The sequence below is a fragment of the Microtus oregoni genome, unplaced genomic scaffold (assembly GCF_018167655.1).
Source record: "Microtus oregoni isolate MIOR12 unplaced genomic scaffold, Mior012 000041F_ref0000270, whole genome shotgun sequence".
Taxonomy (NCBI): Eukaryota; Metazoa; Chordata; class Mammalia; order Rodentia; family Cricetidae; genus Microtus; species Microtus oregoni.
Window position 1 is genome coordinate 3,323,429 of NW_024543208.1, and position 19,344 is coordinate 3,342,772.

General features: G+C 38.9%; 1 protein-coding gene across 45 annotated transcripts in view; it reads left to right on the forward strand.

Moving 5' to 3' along the window:
• Ptprd (protein tyrosine phosphatase receptor type D) overlaps positions 1-19,344 on the forward strand; it is a 2,219,644-nt gene that overhangs the window by 1,832,524 nt on the left and 367,776 nt on the right. The window lies entirely within an intron of this gene.

The following is a 19,344-nucleotide window of genomic DNA, read 5'->3' on the forward strand; positions in this document are numbered from 1 at the left end:
AGTGACAGACCTTCTCCAACAAGCCATATCCACTCCCACAGAGCTACACCTCCATATAGTACCACTCCCTGTGAGATTATAAGGACCAATAACATTTAAATGATCACACTTAACAATGAAATTATTAGTATAGTAGTATTAGCTTTACTTGCTACCACAGAAGCTCTTCTTCAAGGCTTTGCTAATTTATACTTCTAGCAGCAGGACATAAGTATATGTGTTTTCTACACCTAGGTAACAGTACTGTTTGAATTCTGGTTTTAATTATCCTTTTGGGTTGTGTGGTGACTGTTTTCATTGCTATACTTTGCGTTTCCCCAGAGACTAATAGTCATGCTCTCAGTGGCCATTAAGATAATGTCTGTTATGAAAGCCTTATTCTTTTGTCTCTACTGTCTACCCCTAAGAGAAACATGGGCCTTCTCTGTCCAGGACAGCAACCGACATGTGGTGGGCATATGTCTTGAAAATATTTCTACTCTGTGGATGCCCTTTTTAAAATGATACCTTTAATGAACAGATATTTTCAACTTTTTTGAATTGTAATTTATCAGTTGTTATTATCACTTTGCTTTTTATTCACAAACATTGGCTAGCTTAAGGAGAAATGTATTCTGTATTATTTTCCATAAGATAGGATTTATCCTTTGTATTTCCGTATCTTACCCACAGATATGTGGTGTGAAGTAAGGGACCAACATTTATTATTTTCATTTGTGCAGATGCCCATTTGTTCAAGTACCACTGATTCCAAAATTACCCTTTCACTTTACCGAAGGATGCAGTTGAGTGTACATCACTGCCAGATCCATTCGGCCCTATTCCCCGACTTTGTGTTATATTGTGCTTCTCCTTAAACCAATACTTCCTCATAATGAATCTTTCAAACTATGGGCATATTACAATCAGTCCTTTAAGTCATTTTCGGTTTGTTACTAACACCATAAGTTATGTTTGTGAATCTTATTAATTTTTATTTCATCCATTTATTGATCAGTTATATTTTCTGACACTGTTTTAAGTATTCTTTTAAATTGTGAGCTTGTAGGTATTTTTTGACATTGACTTTGTGTTCATTATCTTTCTAAACTTGTTGATTAATTTCAGCTGTGATTGTGTGTCCTCATTTTTTAATGTGTCTTCATCACTAGTTGACTTGATTTGCTCTGGTCCAAGCAGACATATCTAACATGCTGTTCGATGATATGGCCTTTGGAACTCCTGCTGTTGAAATGTCATTCTTTTAAAAATCTTGAGTCAAAATAATCCTACTTTTAGATTAGTAACACAACCTGAATGGTGGGAATTTTTTCCCTGGTCAGAAGCCTCTTGAGGAAAAATAGCATTTAAAGTTATGCTAAGCGTTTCCTGTGAGTGCCATGTGGTGAGATCAATTGAGAGCTCGGATGCATCCATTGCTTCAGCTAGACCGCCAGGACAGAGCAGCATAAATGTGGTTTTACTCAGTGGCTAAAGATATGTGAGAACAGTTTCACTGTGTCTGAGGTAGGAGACAGAAAATATTCAGAGCTAAAAGAAATAGCAGAGAGGTCTCAGTGAGTTCCAAGTTACTTGTTTAAACATCTTAAAGCTAGCAGCAGTAATTTTATTAGCTGACTGCTATCAGAAGGCCCAATGAATTAACTTGGACCTATCCGGAGCTGTTTGCCTTAGCTGACAAAATAGACCAAAGAAAACACACTGATTTATCTTTTTTTATTGTGGATAAAGTAAAAAGAACAAAACAAAATAAACACTTGCTGCTCTTAGCGTTTACCGCGTAACATTCTAAATCTTAGTAAACACACTATCGGTGTGTTTGCCTTCCTAACTCAATGAATTTGTTCTGCTAGCCTGTACTGCAATGGTTGCTCATACTCAGCACATCTTGACTGGTTATCTTCTGGAGACACTGACTGCTTTGAGATACTGTTGGGCGACTAATCTTTCCCTCTCAATGTCTCTTCCCCTACACGTTACCTGGGACTGTCTGCATGGGAGTAGTGGTTGGATTCCCTCAGAAAAGCACCTGAAAAGTCTTTTTGGGAGTTTTTGAGCACGAGACTTAGTTCCCTAAGTCACAGTGTTATTTCAGTTTCTTTATCTTCGCAAAGGCTTGTGACAAGACCATCCCAGGGACAGAGGACCTCATTTGGAAAGCACACTAGCCATTGTGACAAGACCATCCCAGGGACAGAGGACCTCATTTGGAAAGCACACTAGCAATTGTGACAAGACCATCCCAGGGACAGAGGACCTCATTTGGGAAGCACACTAGCAATTGTGACAAGACCATCCCAGGGACAGAGGACCTCTTTTGGAAAGCACTCTAGTGATTGACTCAGAGCTGCACCTCCTTTCTAAATCTTTTTTTTTTTCATTTTTTTTTTATTATTGAGAAAAGGAAGAAAAAAAAAAAACAAGTTTCCACCTCCTCCCAGCCTCCCATTTCCCTCCCCCTCCTCCCATCCTTCTCCCCCTCCTCCCACTCCTCTCTCCCTCCTTCTCCAGTCCAAAGAGCAGTCAGGGTTCCCTGCCCTGTGGTAAGTCCTAGGTCCTCCGCCCTCCGTCCATATCTAGGAAGGTGAACATCCAAACTGGCTAGGCTCCCACAAAGCCAGTACATTGCGTAGGATCAAAACCCCATGCCATTGTCCTTGGCTTCTCATCAGCCCTCATTGTTCGCCATGTTCAGAGAGTCCAGTTTTAACCCATGCTTTTTCAGTCACAGTCCAGCTGGCCTTGGTGAGCTCCCAGTAGATCAGCTCCACTGTCTCAGTGGGTGGGTGCACCCCTCGTGGTCCCGACTTCTTTGCTCATGTTCTCCCTCCTTCTGCTCCTCATTGGGACCTTGGGAGCTCAGTCCAAAAAGTTTTTTTTTTTTTTTAAGTATTGGAAAAGTCTAGTTTTCTAATTTTCTGAATTCCAGTTTATTATTGGTTATAGGCATCAATGGTGTCATTATAAGGTTTCAAAATATAAAAAAGAAAACAAAATGATTCTTTGATCTATCAAACTGTAGAAACCCAAAACCATTTTAAGTGTAGAAAGCCTTTCCGGAATCAGAGATATAAAAGTTTGACCACAGAGGCCTGATCTGCCCACTGCTTCTTTGTACATGAAAGCTTGTTTCTTTCCATTGGCGTTTTTCAGTACACAAATGAGAACTAACATCAGGAACTTTGCTTTTCAAGTAAAAATTCTACAGTGTGTTAAACTTCTCCATGGGAGGTTACAGGGAGTGAAAAAATAAAGAAATGTGTGGCCGTGGGAGAAACAGACAAGGCTGATCCACACCTTGGAAAGAAGCGCATGATTTCTGATATTCTGAGGGGGACCTGGGAAGAGGAGGCAGCTGAGCAGTGAATCTGGAAGAAGGTTCCATGGCTTAATAGACTCTACAGTAGACCGTGTGACTGTGTCTGAGTATGTGACTTAGAAGGTGAGCAGCTCTTGGCAGGCCAATGCCTCCATACCTGGCCACTGGTATGACCATCTAAATCATCTAAATGTAAAACAGAGTTTCTCCTGCACACCAAAAAGCTTTATAGTATCTTTGTAGGCATTTTGAATGACATCCAGTCTCTCCACTGTGGCCATCACTCCCTTTGTGATCTGGGCTCACTTTGCTTTCCCAGCCTGCTAGGCCATTTTCTACCAAAGGCATCCGACTCTACTACATGACCTTGTGTCTGTCTCTGAGCCACTGTCTGGGCAGTACGTCTTTCAGCCTGCAGTATTCACCAGTTTTTCTTTCATGTTCAGGTTTATCTGACATTTCTTCAGGGCCCTTTCTGGGTAAATCACCTGTCTAAACTTCTGTTCACAGCTCATATTCTCTCTGCTTAATTTTCTTTACATTGATTACCAGATACATCTCGTTTCCTTTTATCTTATCTTGTCTTACCTTTGGGGATTGAACTTGGGTCCCAACCATACTAAGAAAGCTGCTATTACATGCTCCACTCCTTTTTATATTGCTTGTTTGTTCCTGTCTGTGCACAGTGCCGTGTGCCAGTATCAGAGACCTCACTGTCCTGGGAACTGGTGCATGACTCTTGCATCAGTCGATTCCTGCCTTGTATTCAATTTTTTTTTCAACAAAAGAACAAAAATAGTCATTTTTAAAACAAAACCCGGTTTGTGTGTAGTTTAGTGTTGATGACTTATGCGGATAAGAAAAGGACTTTGTTTGAAATTGCAGACAATACAAATGTCTTTTTATCCTGTGCATTACCTCATTTTGACATTGGCTACTGCATAGACACAGAGCCTTTTAGTTGACATGTTAAGCATTTGAATCCAGAAAGGGAATGGTAGACAGAACAGTGCAAATGTTCATTTTTGTTCATGATCAACTGTCTATCTGTCTATCTATCTATCTATCTATCTATCTATCTATCTATCTATCTAAATCCAAGCTGTATGGTGTCTATGGCAGCAGGTTCCTCCTACTTTTTTGTGGCTTATAACAATATATAGAAACTTTATATTTCTAATTTTAAGATCACATGTAAAAATTTCTAATTGTTATTATATTAAAAATAAGGTGTCACTTATAATTTCATATCTATTTTTTAATTTAACACATCAATCCCAGTTCTCTTTTCTTCCCCTCATACAAGTCCCCCCACCTTCTACTTACTCCCCCATCTGCTCCTCAGAGAGGGAATGGCCTTCCATGGGGAGTTAACAATGTCTGGTCCATGATTGAATTGAGTCCCTTACCAAGACCCTCCCTCCTGTGTCTAGATTGAGCAAGGTATCTCTCCATAGAAAGTGTACTCCTAAAAGCCAGTTCATGTGCTAGGGATATATTCTGAACCCACTGCCAATGGCCTCATAAACTGCCCAATCCACAAACTGCCCTCTGTAATCAGGGGGTCTAGTTCAGTCCTATGCAGCTGTCAGTCTGGAGTTGGTGAGCTCTCTCTAGCTCAGGTCAGATTTTTCTGTGGGTTTTCCCATCATGTTCTTGGTGAGAAACCTGGTACTAGGGAAATTTCTAAGAATATGCAAGGATGACCCCAGATAAAACTCTAAGCAGTAGTGGAGAGGGAGACTGAACTGGCCTTCCCCTGTAATCAGATGGAGGACTACCGTAATTGTCATTATAGAACCTTCATGAAGTAACTGATGGAGGCAGATGCAGAGATCCACAACTAACCACTAGGCCAAGCTCCCAAAGTCCAGTTGCAGAGTGGAGGAGCGATGATATTTCATATCTACTTTGAACATACTGTGTTTGTAAGTGCATTATAGGTATCATTATTATTCTATGGAATGTGTGCACTAAAGTCACATGTTCTAAAATGCCCAAATCCACTGTAAAGGGTAATCTTGACTATAGGACACTCGTATCTGGAATAAGTGGCTTTTCAGAATTTCAGAGAGCTAATATGATTGTCCTTTGCCCTAATATCCATGACTGGGAAATATTAGAGAAAATATGATCAAAAATGAGTCTGCAATATAAATATTATTCAGACCACAAAAAAAGGAATGTTACACAGAATGTGGCACTTAAATTTGGGGTTTGATCACCCAATAAATGATAAGTAGGCATTCCATTCCCACTCCATAACTGCACAGCTGTGAGTAGCACCCCTTCTACCACGCTCCCCACATTTGCTTCTGTTTCCTCTCTGCCTTCTCAGCCTGCTGGCCAGTGGGGTTGGAACCTTGAATCCCATCATGGAGTTTGATTGAAGTTTCATTGACAGTTCTTTTTCTTTTAGTTATGTGGCTATTCATTTTACAGCTGGCATCTCGAAGGTTTAGTACTGAGAAAGTTACTGCATCTCCTTCATTGGCATGCTTCTAATGACTCCTTTTTTGATATCTGTACTATGTACTTCATTGAAAGATTTTATTGAAGCATAATAAAAGTAACAATATTTTATAAAGCCTTGTTTTTGTGGCTGTCTTGATACACTTTTTCAAAGAGGGTTTTCGGGAAAATATTTTTATCATTGCTTGTCTGACACATCTTTCTGTGGGAAATGCATAGTGCTTTTATTGCTGTGGGAAATTTTAGTGCTTTATTATCAAATCACTTTATAATGCCAACTGCTTTTGAGAAACAGCCATTGTGTGTCTTCACTTTTTCTTTCAATGTGGCCATATTGCCTGCAGCAGCTTTTCACTAAAGTGCATTTGATCTGGCATCTTTCCTCCCGGGTATTTATTTGTGTGAAATTTGCCTCTTGACCCACCCGTCTTCCTTGTTGCCCAGCTTGTATTCCTACTAAACTCTAAATATAAAACAATACATAAAAAGTACTTGATGGCAATATGTAAAATGGGTGTCTCTTGAGATATATGTGCATTTTATGTCTTTGGCTATTTTACCTATTTCTGCTTAATTGTTTCTCCTAAGCACATGTTCTAAGTCTAAGGTATGCATGTGTGTAATGATGTGCCATTCTTTAACCAGAAAACTCTGATCTATTGGAGTGTCTTTGCTTCTGGAGTGACCTTTTACTGTCAAAGTCTTAGTAGGTCTAAACCCAGGACTTGTGTGCAGATCTATTCAGTAGCTCTTTCTATCTTTCCTTTAAGGTTGCTTTCATGCCCTTCTGTGCAACTGTCAGAAGCATGTTTTCTTCTGTTCAGAATTAGTGCAACCCCCATCTCAGCCTCTATTATGAGAGAGGATAGAAGCAGATACTTTGCTAGTAAGAAAGCATGTGCTCATAGGTCCTATGAGGTTCCCTTACATCCTTCGTGATTATTTATTGCCTGTTAGGGAGGTTGCTAATGAAGATGATGTATCTTTTTTTTTTCTTATTTTTACCTCTCTGTGGTGTCACTGAAATGAAGAAGTAATAAAGAGCAAAATGAATATGGTGTAATAATGAGATAAATGTTCAGGCAAGGGGAGGGCAGCAGCTTTGAGTTTCTGATTAAGAGTTTTCCTCCACATCTTTACTCGCGTCTGTTTTTCTTAGTGGTCATTTATTTGGGTTTGACTAGGGATCCCTCTACTACCTGCATTCTCAGATTCCAGAGAGATCAAACTGCATCAAAAAATCACTGGGGGACCAGACATATGAGATTCCAATTTCCTAGCCTGCCCTGATGGCTGTTTTATATGTAGTCCTTAAAAAAATCTCTCATTGCAACTGAGTCCTTTCTTCCCGAGAGCTGCACCTCTACACGAGGATGAGGAGGCCTTTCTTCAAGGACACACATCAGTGCCATGTGTGCTGAATTCCACTGATCAGCTATTTTATTTAATGACAGCATTCATGAACCCAGTCCTGCAGGCTGCATTTCCCATGCATCAACTCAATTTTCATTTTTCTTGAGGACAATAAGGGAAATTTGGGTACAATCCATAATCCTGTGGATAGAACTTCTAAATATGTTTTAATCCACTGTTAAAACCATACTGAAAACATTTTAAATTTGTGGTTTTATAACTGTTCTACAAACAAGTCTTGAAATTCCCATTTCTACCATTCATTTTTCACACGTTGTCTTAGTGTTTCCTAGCTTTGTTGACATTTTGCCTGGGTTGTTCTTTGCTGTAGGATTTTCCTATGTATATATGTATATGTATAATGTATCATATATATGTGTGTGTGTGTGTGTGTGTGTGTGTGTGTTACCTTTTACACACCATTCACAGCCCTTCATTTATGTTGTCACTGCAGAGAATCCTGCCAGATATTCCCAGGAAAGAAGGCAACACCACTCTCATTTGAAAAGCGTTGTCCAGAGGTTTTGATACAAATTCTAGATGTAAATACAAAAAACAGAAATAGGATAAATTAGTTTCCTTTGAATGCTAATAATAAAGTGTTTAAAATGATTGCATGGGACAAGGTGGATGGATCAATTGACCAAGTACCTCAACTTAATTCCCAGTGCTGCCTGGTTATAACTCTATCCCTGTAGAGACATAGAGAGACTGATTCTTGGGACTTGCTGCCTTGCCTGCATAGCCTTTTGGTGAGTTACAGGTTAATGAGCATCCTGGTTTTGAGAAGACAAGCTAGATGACTCTTGAGGAATGATACTGAAGAAAATGACACTTGTGGTTGACCGATGGGTTGTACATACACACAAACATGGGCATGTAATCCCAGCATACATGGGTGTTAGTGCCCAACACACTTTTGTACATCCACATGAACACACACAAATAAAATGTTTGAAGAGGCATGGATATTTTGGTTTATGCCTATAAACTCACAACTTCACAACTTAGGCAGCATAATTTTCAAATGTTTGAGGACAGTATAGCTTACAGAGCGGCTTCTAAGCTATTCTGGACTAGAATAAAACCCTGTTTCAGACCACACACACACAGGGTTGGGAAGAGAGAGAGAGAGAGAGAGAGAGAGAGAGAGAGAGAGAGATTTTGACTAAAAGACTAAAAGACCTGTTGTTATTTTATTTAAAATTAATATTAAGGAAAATAAGACCAGTGCTAAAGCACTCAGTTTTATGGGTTGAGTAAATACACTGCAAGATAAATTTTTAATAGTTGCTTTTATAGTATATTGTATATTAGCAAATTTTATTCCAAGTTTTAATTGATTGAAATTTAAAAATTACTCATAGTACATTCTTAAAGTTATGTCGATGCAAAGAAAAATTGCAAGCATTCAAAAGAAACCTTTGCATTTTATGATTATGCAAAAGCTCATTCTAATGAGTTACAAATCATGGGTTTTCATTGATTAGATATGCAGAAACATCTTTCATTGATTAGATATGCACAAAGACATTAAGACAATGCTCTCTGTGCTTTTGTTGGGTGGGAAGCGGCTGACTTGCATTTCTGTGTCTTGTGAGAAAGATGAGTCTCTTACTTCCATACAGAGTATTTCAAAGGTGGAAACGAAGACCAGACTCCCCACATCCTGTTTAGTAGACTTATATTTGAGCACCTGCACTGTCCGTTTCTCCTAGATTGCTGAACATTAGGTAGGTGTTGTGCGCAATACTCACTGAAGAAAATGGCCCACCTCTAATGAACCCATCCTTATGTGCAGTTGGAGGGGAAAGACATCCAGGTGGAGAGGACTTGTTTCTTCATGTGTCGGTTACTGTCTGCTTCTCATGACACAAAAGACACTGGGCTAAGGTTAGCAATGCCCTTCCTGAATGGAGCTAATATTTCTGTGTGCACACTCTGGGAACTTAGGTGATATAAAGCTTAGATTGATAACTGTTAACTTTCCTCTCTATGTATTAGATTTAAATATAAAAATCTTTTAAATGTAAGTGATTTGAGGCTTTAATTTACTCCTTAGTACTGTAAGAATCCTTTTGAATTTCTTTCTGCAAATAACAATTGCTTATCCACCCGGAACACAATATTAATATAGAACATCTGCCCAAAATAAAATGATTGAAGCTCATAAATGCATCTCAATTTTTCTAATTGTTATGAACACATATTTAAAATGATTTTTAAAAACCTTGAATTTTCCATTTGTTGTATGGTTATGGGAAAGTATGCAGTTTAAAATTGTCTTTAAGGTTTTTTCTCCTAAAAAGATTTACTTGAATCAACCACGTCTGAGTATTTTATTAGGAGTCATTTATTTATTTTTTGCCTCTATATTTAATTTTTATTGCTTTTTGACATTTAAGAATAATTAGTATGGAGGCTTCTGGAATGATGTATTTAAGAATATGTTTTCTGTGTTCCTCGTAAACATTATTTGTGTACAGCTATGACATAAAATCAATTCAGCACAAAAATTATTTCATGCGATAGATGGATATCTTTTTGGCCAGAAGGTTCCATTCCAGTTATTATCCAACAGTAGGGTTTTCAGTAGTGAAAAATACTGTAAAGTAGGAAGTTTAACTGTAGAAGGAGGCTTTTCTGTCCCTCCTGGCCCAGCAGGTGCTTTTATATTATTCACTCAGAGGCTTATATTACTTATAAATATTTGGCCAATGGCTCAGGCTTATTACTAGCTAGTTCTTACATTTAAATTAAACCAAATTTCTTTTCTATGCTTTGCTATGTGGTTTGTGGCTTGTTATCTTATTTTTTACATGTCTTGCTTTCTTGGTGACTGGATGGCATCTCCCAGATTCTGCCCTTCTCTTGTATCTCTGCTTGAATTTCCTACCTTGCTATATCCAGTTTTGCCATAGGCCAAGTTAGCTTTATTTATCAACCAGTGAGAGCCACACATATTTCCAGTGTACAGAAAGACATCCCATAGCATCTGAAAATATGTATTTGTGGGATATTGAGCTGCATTTTGATACACTGGTAGTGTTTAATCAACTAACTAAATGTAGTTAGCATTTCTAACTACTTAGTGTCTTGCATTTCCTTATGCTAGCAATAGTTCACTGGTCCTTCTGTCTGGGTTGACATGAACAATAAATTGTACTATTCTGTAGAACTAGGGATTATTCTGCCTCTGTAACTCTTTTTTGTGCTTATGCAATCATCCTTTCTCTATCCCGATCAAGTGGCAGTTGTATTTCTGTTCTTGGCTTATTGCATTTAACATGATAACCTTTGGCCTCATCCATGTTACCATGGATGAGAGAATAAGGGGATTTTATTATTTTTATAATAACATTTCATTTTAAATAATGTTCAGATCTGTTTATGTACTATATTTTACAAAAATCTATCCATCAATGGCCATTTCTAACTGATTGTTTATATTGGTTTTCCACACTTCTGCAATAAATGTGGGTGTGCAGATATCTTTTATATACTGCTGCCTTTCCTTGAAATATACACTTACAGTCTATGACTGGATCATGTGGTAGTTCTATCAGCCTATCTTTTGATTTTTTTTAATTTAATAAAATGTGGGGTTTATTCACAGGCATATTTTTGATTCTCTATTTCTGACTACCATAGTTACTCTGTCCTAGCATAATACTTCAGATATATTTAAAACCAAACAAAGCATGGATTGTTGAAAGGACATGTTCTCTGAAGTGGGACCTGAGCAAAATTTTTGAAACACAGGCAGATACATTTTAAATTTGCATTATTTAAAATGCAGCTAGATGGCAACTGTTATAGAAATAAAGCAAGATGGACAATTTCACCAAGTGTTTAAATAAGATTTTAAAGATACTTCCTCCAGTGTGCAGGATCTTATGTAGTCTCCTCAGCAGCCATCAAGAAGCAGTTCTTCACATAGGTGATGCACTTGGCCTCCACTCTGGGAAGTGACCTGCCTTTTTCATTACTCACTTCATTTTTCCTTTAATGTCTTCTATAGAACAGGACCACTTTGTGTTTTAAAAGATTTTCCTTTTACCCTTTGAAAGAATCTTGAAAAACCAGCCTATAGTTCACAACCCAGAGAACTTATACAACAAAGAGGACTCTAAGAGTGAAATACATGGATCTACCTAGGAAGGAGGAAAAGACAAGATTTCCTGAGTAAATGGGAGTATAGGTGCCACAAGAGAGGAGAGAAGGGGAGAGAGAAAGGATGTAGGTGAGTGGAGAAAGATGTATAGCACAGTAAAAACAAAAAAAATGACAAAGATAAAAAAAGGAAAAAAAAGAAAGAATTTTGAGATTTTGATCTTGGTGAGGGTGACTTGGATTCCTTTTCATTTTGCTTTTATTTTTGTGTAGTTTTATCTGGAATACCTTCTATAAATATAGGCACTGGAGCTTTCTCCTAGGTTTCTGACTCATCAGAATCATCATCTTCTTTCTCACTCATTATCATCATTATCATCATTGGTGAGTTTTGCTTATTTCTATGAACTCTTGTTCCCACTTTCAGGGCAGATGACTTTCCAGGTATAGTTAAGAGTTTTCTGTATTCTTCTTTTTGATCTTTTAATAGCTTATTTTTCTCTATAACTTCTAGGTGCTGTCCAGTACAATGCATAATCCTTAAACCATGTTTCAAGCTTATGACCAGAGGTGATGTTGTTTCAAATCCCTAGGGGAAATCATTGGCTGTGCAGACATTTTCAATGTTGTCCGGAGTTTGTAGCCTCTACCTCAGTGACATCCAGTTCATCTTTTGCCTAACTGACCATTTTAATGATAATAGGTGTAATAGTTGCTCTTTTTCATCATGTTGTCCACCTTAAAGTAATCATCTCTGCTTTGATTTTATTTTATAACATAAAAGATAGTTCTGAGTCCTTGTTCATGAACACAGAATCTTCAGTAGAATGTTTGCATGCATTTTAGTCAGAGAGAAGCCAGATTGAGTTTCCTGTTGACTCATGATACTTGTTAAACTTTTGTTAGTGTTGTGATGTCTTTGGAAAAATACCTCTTCAGATCATTTCTCATTTGCATTAGCCAGAGCTTCTCTCAAAGAATAAATCTGATACAATGAGGAATTAATTGTGTGTGTGTGTGTGTGTGTGTGTGTGTGTTTTATTAGAGTGATTTATAAGCTGTGATCTCATCAGTACAACAATGACTGTCTCCCTCCCAATAGAGTGGGCAATTGCAACACCAGTAATTGTTCAATCCATGAAGCTGGATGTCTCTGTTGGCCCAATATGATGCTGGAAACTGGAAGATTCATAGAAAGCTGTTTGTCTTAAGTCTGCATTGAAATCCCGAAGGAGTAGGTTCTAATGCCAGTAAAAGAATCCTCGGCATCAGAATAGATGAGCTTTCTGTGAGAAAGTGAAAGCTTTCGGTGAGAAGTGAAGGCGAGCAGGCCAAACCACCCGTGTCTTATGCAGGCTGTCACCAGAAGATGTGACCCAGATTTAGAGTGGGTTCCACTTCTCAAATGACCCAATCAAGAAAATCCCTTATCCACCTTCTTGGGTTTTAGTTGATTCCAAAAGTAGTCAAGTTGATAATCAAGATTAGTTATCACACCAGTTTTTCCATTTATTGAAAAGCTTTTTTCCTCTCACATTATATATCCTGACTATAGTTTCCACTCCCTCCACTCCTCCCAGTCCCTTCCCACAGCCTTTCACATCAGAATCTAATCCAATTCTATCTCTCCTTTGAAAGCAGGCTTCTAAGGTATAATAATAAAACATAATAATATAGAATAAGAACTAATACATTGAAATAGGGGGAAAAAAGAAAACATAGAAGGAAAAGAGTCCAATAAAAGACACATGAAACAGAGACCCATTTTTTCATACACCCAGGAATCCTATAAAAATGCTAAACTGGAAGCCATAATATATATGCAAAGGACCTGTCAGATAAAAAGAGAATATATATATATATATATATATATATATATATATATATATATAAGAAATTTAAAAAATTCTGACTTGACATAATGAGACAAAAAGCCTCTGATGATGCTGTTGAGTTCATTTTCTATTGCTCAATTGGAGATTGCATCTGGATTAAGGGTGGGGCATGTGTCCGCTTTGCCTTTTAACCCTAGGATGCCAGCAGTGCAGACCCATGCCGACCTTGTGCATGCTGCCTCAGTCTCTGTGAGCTCATATGTGTGTTGAATCTATTGTTTTAGATATAAAGTCTTGTTTCCATGATGTTTTTCTTCATCCTTTCTGGCTCTTATCCTCATCTGCTTCTTCTTCCACGGGGTTCTCTGAACCCTAAGGGGTAGAATTTGGTGGAGATTTTTTTTTTTTTTGGTTTTTCGAGACAGGGTTTCTCTGTGGCTTTGGAGCCTGTCCTGGAACTAGCTCTTGTAGACCAGGCTGGTCTCGAACTCACAGAGATCCGCCTGCCTCTGCCTCCCAAGTGCTGGGATTAAAGGCGTGCGCCACCACAGTCCTTTAGGGTTAAGTGTTCCAAGGTTTTTCATTGTATGCACAATGTCTGTCTGTGGGTCTCTGTATTTGCTCCCATTTGCTGCAGGAAGAAGCTTCTCTGATGATGGCTGAGTAAGACACTCATCTAGGAGTATAGTAGAATATCAATTAAGAGTAATTTTATTGTTCTGGTTTTTTTCTTTTGTTTTTGGATAGTAGTATTTGGTTTTACCTTAGGTGGTTGGGTCATCTAGTCTCAGATTCTCCGTCAATCAAGCAGTGTTTAGTACAAATTTCATCTTGTAGAGTGAGCCTGGAATCAAATCAGATGTTTCCTAGTTACTCCACAATCCGTGTGCCACCATTGCCCTAGCATATCTAGCAGACAGGGCACCCGTGTAGACCAATTTTTAAAAATTGAGCTATATTTTTCTTACTGTTGAGTTGCTTGACTTTCTTCAATCTGTAAAGTGTTAACCTGTGCATTTTGGAGCCTTATCTAAACACTCCTTGACCCTGCCAGTGCTCTGTTCTTGCTTATGGTTTCTTCTAGTGCTTTCAAAGTTTTTGGTCTATCTTTGTCTTTCACGGATTGTGAGATTTTACACACACACACACACACGGGTGGAAGCTTTGATATATGATTTATATAGCTAGAAACAGGAATGTTGTTCAACTTTTGCATATTACAGAACTTTCATACAATGTTTTCTTTCATCAACAATGGAAAGAAATAGTTTGGTGGAAGTCAATCTCTCTCTCTTTCTGTGTGTTTGTGTGTGTGTGCATTTACATGGGATTTAAATTGGAAATGCATGGTCTAAGTTGATTCCCACACCACTGCAACTTTAGCTGGACCCTAAGGATGACAAGGACTTAGAAATTGTACCATGTTATGTCAGAAAAGACTGAAAACAGTTCTCTGTGCGTGCGTTGTACTCCTCACTGAATGTTCTGTTCTCTGGGATAGCCACATACACATGAAGCTATTTAATTAAGTGTAAATAAAACCTGCTGTAATTGCCGTTCTTCAGTATGTATTACAATGCAGTAACATTCCTACGATGCAGAAAGTTGGACAGTGCTGGGAGCTTTTGTGATTTATCAAGATAAAGAGTTAAGGGGCTGTCTTCTTAGAAAATCAATAGAAGTAAGGGAAACACTGAAAGTCCAAGCATTGAGTCTTTCCCTTTCGTTTTCCTGTGCTGTATGTTGAAGACATAGAAAATTGGTGAGTGCCCAGGGAAGCCTCTGTTGGCCTTGCGTAGATACTCCACATCTGCCTTTTGCTGGAATGGCTGTGTGTTCTTTTACAAATGGAAGCTTCCTAGTAGCATGCCCTTTGTACAAATGGCTCCTTTTCTTAAATAATTGGAAACCATTTCCAGTTGATTTATAGAGGCCTCGTTAAGGAGGTTGATGAGAGCTGTCACAGTGTGTGAGGACTCTCCTTGCAACTGACTGGATTTCTGTCGGCATGTCAGCCAAGATTAAATATGAGGATATTACTGCTTCTGCTGTGTAGGCTTACGGGAATGGGTTTGCTATGAGACAGACAGAGAAAACGTAAACAGTGATACCTAGTTTTCTCATGGTAATAATTGTGACTTTAAAGTCCTTGTGGGGATTTTTCATACTTGATGGTTAATTCTTTTTTGTTCTTACCCTGTTTTAGTGTAATGGTTTCATTTTTTTTGTCTTCAGCTTCCCATTACTGTAACAAATACCCAGGATAAAATCAGCTTGAAGGATAGAGAGGCTTATTTTGGCTCACGGATTTTCAGAGTTGTTAGACCACAAATGATTGGCCCTGATGCTTTGGGAATGTGGTGACTTAGTCTATCAAGGTAGAAGCACATGACAGAGGACACCATTTTCATGACCGAGACACCAAAAGCAGAATAGGAGGTGTTGGCCCCTTAGTAACCATGGTAAACACTGCTGCCTATGACCAGAAGAACTTCCATAGGCCCTACCTCTCATGGTTGTACCCATTCCCATTAGGACCACGGACTGGGGACTAAGATATTAACACATGTTCCTTGGAACACACATTTTCAGGCCATGTGGTTTAAGGTTTATTAATTGTTCTGTAGAGTGGTTAGTATAATTTAAAACTATTTGAGAGAAAAAAAACTATTTGAGTTATGAAGCTAGCAATTTTTAATGGATAGACTTCAGTTTATTCCAGCAACATCCTTGTATATTTGGCTGATGTCGCATCATTGTTTTGAGCCCATTCTTGGGTATGTCCTAGGACTTATTGAACCTTATTGAACACTTCTGTCCTTCCTAGCATGGCAAGATGATCCAGAATGATTTTCTATTTTTACTAAACTAAACTTAAAGCCAGCCATTCCTACCATAGTTATTTTACCCCTTCTCCCATTTTACCCAATCTGCCCAAATGCACATTAGCACAGTGGAAACCTGGAGAAAGGTCATTGTTCATTTTAGGCGAAATACTAATGTATTAAAGAGTGTTAAAGAGTTGGGTTCAACTCCCGTGAATCCCAAGCACCGTCCTATCTGTCCTGTCTTGTATGTTCCCTGCCACACATGTGCATGCTTTCAAGTTCATGCCATGGTGATTTTAAATCTTCCATAAAAAACTTTGTGGCATTAGAAGTAAACCGCAGAGTTTAAAATTATATTTGAAGCTAATAATTAGATGCATTATATTTGTATTTCTCTGTTGATGAGGGGCTCATGAGGTAAAAAGCAGGTTGGTCTTCTCTGGTTTCCTGAAGCATGACACAGCTCATGCATCTCCCTCTTTTCTTCCTCTTTGTCGAGTGCTCAGTCTATTTCACAATGGCTGAAGGCAAATACTAGTGATGTTCATTCACGATCATTCTTTTTGGTTTTTTTTTTGTTTTTTTTTAATTTTTTTCCTGGAAATGTTCTTTTTATTTTTTTTCCTCTTCAAAGCTCCAAATGTCTTTATTTTTTTAAATTTATTTATTTATTAAAGATTTCTGCCTCCTCCTTGCCACCGCCTCCCATTTCCCTCCCCCTCCCCCGATCAAGTCCCCCTCCCTCATCAGCCCGAAGAGCAATCAGGGTTCCCTGACCTGTGGGAAGTCCAAGGACCACCCACCTCCATCCAGGTCTAGTAAGGTGAGCTCCCACAAAGCCAGTACGTGCAGTAGGATCAAAAACCCATTGCCATTGTTCTTGAGTTCTCAGTAGTCCTTATTGTCCACTATGTTCAGTGAGTCCGGTTTTATCCCATGTTTTTTCAGACCCAGGCCAGCTGGCCTTGGTGAGTTCCTGATAGAACATCCCCATTGTCTCATTGCACCCCTCGCTGTCCTGAGTTCCTTGCTCATGCTCTCTCTCCTTCTGCTCCTGATTTGGACCTTGAGATTTCAGTCCGCTGCTCCAATGTGGTTCTCTGTCTCTGTCTCCTTTCATCACCTGATGAAGGTTAATATTCAGGAGGATGCCTATATATTTTCCTTTGGGTTCACCTTCTTATTTAGCTTCTCTAGGATCGCGAATTATAGGCTCAATGTCCTTTATTTATGGCTAGAAACCAAATATGAGTGAGTACATCCCATGTTCCTCTTTTTGGGACTGGCTTACCTCACTCAGGATAGTGTTTTCTATTTCCATCCATTTGTATGCAAAATTCAAGAAGTCCTTGTTTTTTACTGCTGAGTAGTACTCTAAACTTCATTTTCCATTTTTGTACTGCAATATCAATTTCATCGTACCAATAGTACCCAGCATTTCCTTTTGGCAGCGTTTACGGAATGAATCACTGGAATGTGTATTTCATCCCTCACACTTCTGATCACTTCCTTGATGTCTTGTCCAAGAGCATAGCCTATTTATGTGTAAATGTGTCTTTTCATGTTAGCATTCATTTTTTTAGAGAGCGAAATCCTGCCACTGACCCAAGTGAGAGGGAACATTTGCAGGCTTATTTGGAAAAATTGGGTCTTAAGATACTTTAGCTGAGCGCATGGAAAAGGCAAGTCACCCTTCCCTGAGCAACCTTCTGTGGATTTCCGCCTTTGTGATGGCTCCGAGTCGTTATGTAGCAGTTGGCTCTGATATGCTTGCACAGACACAAATTGAATCCGACAGGACTGATGTCTCCTAGACTTTGCTGCCATCTGAAACGCTGGCGTGAGAGAGAAGCAGTGGCAGGGAGAGGAGAGGTGGTGGGGAGAGCTGATTCTTACAGTTCTTGTCCTACGGAGCTTTGCGATTCCTAGCAGCTGATAGCTGCGAAGGGCTTGATAAGCATTTTTCCAGATGAGATTGATAACCAATCACTGTTCTGGAACAGCTGGCTAGCTTTCAGATTCGAGATGTGTTTCAGTGTTCAGCCTACTTCCTCGTGCCTCTCACAAATCTGTGTAAAAACAAACAAACAAAAGATGGGTTTGGAGAGTAGAATGCTAATTAGAGTGGTTCCTCTCTTCCTTTTCGCTGTATCTCTCCTGCATCCAAATTACTGTTGTATAACAATGAAAACCTAATTTTTAAAAAGAAGGATGCTTGTTTTAAATTTTCAAATTCAGTTCCAGAAAAGCCAAAGTGTTTATAGTAGCTGCATTACTATTTGAAAATCCAGTTACTTTGGGGTGTGAGGTTGGTTCTGGGTATCTCCTATATCCTGTTAAGAATTTCATGTGTGTCAGACATTGAGAGATGGGAAAATAAAAGGTGTACAGTTTCATTTTGAATCCCAATGCTCTCAAATCCTCATCACAGCCAATGGAGGAGACTGTGGTCTGTGGCACAGCCTCTCCATTTCCTTTTTAATTAAGAGGCTATTCTCTGTGAAAGGCTCTGCTGGATTTATCGAAGGTTCTATAAGCACAATTATACATCACTCGGCGAGTCACACTCCAGAATATTTCTTAGAGCCTGTGTGTGATCAGCTCACTCCCCTCCCAGCACTGCTAGGACAATCAACTTGTTTTGTGTACAGGGAATGGGCTTTAATAATACTTTACATATTTTTGTGTTCGCATGGGTGTGTGTGTGTGTGTGTTTGTTCATGCTCATGCACAAGTGTATGCACATGGCATTGACAACTTCTGAGAGTTGTTATTTTTCTTTCTACTGTGGGTTTTGGGTAGTGAACTCAGGTTATCAGTCTTGTGCAGCAAGCACTTGTACTTCTCTGAGCCATCTTGCCAGACCAACCATTACCTTTGAGTTTTATATTACTTCTCACCTGGAACTCTTTCTGAGGACTTTAATGGCATTTTGTGTTGTCCCTGCTACAGCTGTCAGGGAATTTTCCCAAAGCCTAATTCTATATTGTTTTTCTGCTCGCAAAGAGAATAGAGCTTGTTTCTGTGCTGGCTGAGTAAAGATCACACTATAAGTAGGGACATCCAAGGCTCTCTTTGTGTTCTCTTTTGTGCCATCTCTGTTCTCCTAATAGTTACCTCATTCTAACCCCACAGCTCTCACAATATAATACCGAACTAGAAGTGCGTTAACATTTCCAGGGATGAGTTAGGACCCTACCAGAGAGCTTCAGTGGTGTAAATTGTTGTGGTGTATAGTTTTCTGTTTGGGCACACCATCTCCACTTCCAGACACCAGCATCTTACATTGTTTAAAGCTTTGCATGGAGTTCAGAGAATATATATCCCCTTTCTGTTAAAATCCTGCTTATACGTGCTGAAGGCT